We start from the raw sequence: 2,230 nt of genomic DNA on the forward strand, positions 1-2,230 counted from the left end.
CCTTTCTTAATTTTAAACCATTCAGTGTTCCCATGTTCTGTTCTAACAACTGCCTCTTGGTCCGGTACAAATTCCTCATGAACACAATTAAATGTTCAGGAATACTCATACTTCACAATGTTGTCCATAGCTTGTCATGATCCACACAATCAAAAGCCTTTGCACAGTCAATAAAGCACAGGTAAACATCTTTAAGATATTCTCTGCTTTAAGCCAAGATCCATCAGACATGTCCTCTTCTAAATCCGGCTTGAACCTCTGGAAGTTCTCTGTCAATGTATGCTTGCAGCTATTTCTGTGTTACCTTTAGTAAAACTTTATTCTCATGGAATTTCAAAGATACTGTCTGATGATTTCCTCATTCCATTGGGTCACCTCTCTTTGGAATGGCACAAATACAGATCTCTTCCAATCAGTCAGCCAGATAGTTGCCTTGGCATAGATGAGTGAGTGCCTCCTCACTTTCTTGAAAGATTTCAATTTGTATTCCATCAATTCCTGGAGCTTTGTTCTTTGCCAAGTCCTTCAATACACCTTGGACTTCCTCCTTCAGTATCATTGGCTCTTGATCATATGCTACCTCTTGAAATGGTTGTACATCAACCATTTTCTTTTGGTACAGTGACTCTTTGTATTCCTCCCATCTTCTTATGATGCTTTCTGTATCATTCAATAATTTGCCCAGAGAATCTTTCAATAACAAAAGTCGAGGCTTGAATTTTTTCACTTCCTCCAGCTTGAGAAATGCTGAGCGTGTCTTTCCCTTTTGGTTTTCTGATTCCAGATCTTTACACATTTCATTGTAATTTGAGTTTGTCTTCTTGAACTGATCTTTTAAATTTTTCTGTTCAGCTCTTGTACCTCCTCATTTCTTCCATTTGCTTTAGCATCTTTATGCTGGAGAGCAAGTTTCAGTGTCTCTTCGGATATCCATTTTGATTTTTTCCTTCTTTCTTGTCTTCTTAATGACTTTTTGCTTTCTTCCTGTATGATGTTCTTGATGTCATCCCACAACTCTTCTGGTCTTCGGTCTTTAGTGTTTACTGTATCAAATCTGTTCTTCAGATGATCTCTAATTTAAAAAGCAAGTAACTTTATGAATCTGTTAGAGCCCGTGATAGAGCTTTCAAACTTAAGGTTTAAATTTTAGATAGGGAACTTAGACAGTTTAGAAGATGAAATTAATCCGTGACATGAGTATTCTGACAAATTTGCTACTTAAAAACTTCTGAAACATAGAAACTTCTGCCACAGATGGAGATACACAGTTTTACACCCAGATTAAAAAATTTTTTTGTCATAATGACTTACCATTGGAATGTCGTTATTGTTGTTAGGTGCCATCAAGTTGGTACCAACTCATAGTAACCTTATATGCACAACAGAACAAAACACTGCCCCAGCCTGCGCAAACCTCACAATCTGTGCTATGCTTGAGCCCATTGCTGCTGCCACTGTGCCAATCCATCGCACTGGGGTCTTCCTCTTTTTCGCTGACCCTCCACTATACCAAGCATGATGTTCTTCTCCAGGGTTTGGTCCCTCCTGATAATATGTCCGAAGTATGGGAAATGACCACCACTTGTCTGTCAGTTTGTCATATTGTGGTGACTTGTGAGTTGCTGTGATTCTGGAAGCTGTGCCACCAGTATTTTAAATACCAGCAGGGTCACCCATGGTAGACAGGTTTCAGATGAGCTTCCAGACAACGACAGACTAGGAAGAAGGAGTGACGAACTACTTCCAAATATTTAGTCACTGAAAATCTTATAAATAGCAGAGAAACACTGTCAGATATAGTGCTGGAAAATGAACCCCTCAGGATGGAAGACGCTCAAAAGGTGACTGGGGAAGAGCTGCCTCCTCAAAGTAGAGTTGACCATGATGACGCAAATGGTATAAAGCCCATGGGAGAAAAGCCCACAGGACCTTCATTTGCTGATGGGGCACAATTCAAAATGAAGAAAAACAGTTGTAAACATCCATTGAAAATTGGAACAGGGAATGTATAAAGTATAAATCTGGGAAAATTGGAAGTTGTCAAAAATGAAATGGAACGCATAAACATCAATATCTTAGGCATTATTGAGCAGAAATGGACTGGTGTTGGCCATTTTGAATTTGATGACCACATGGTTTACTATGCTGGAAACGACAAATTGAAGAGGAATGGTGTTGCATTCATTGTCAAAAAGAACATATCAAGCTCAATCATGAGGTACTATGCTGT

Source organism: Chrysochloris asiatica, unplaced genomic scaffold, assembly GCF_000296735.1.
Source record: "Chrysochloris asiatica unplaced genomic scaffold, ChrAsi1.0 scaffold00006, whole genome shotgun sequence".
NCBI lineage: Eukaryota > Metazoa > Chordata > Mammalia > Afrosoricida > Chrysochloridae > Chrysochloris > Chrysochloris asiatica.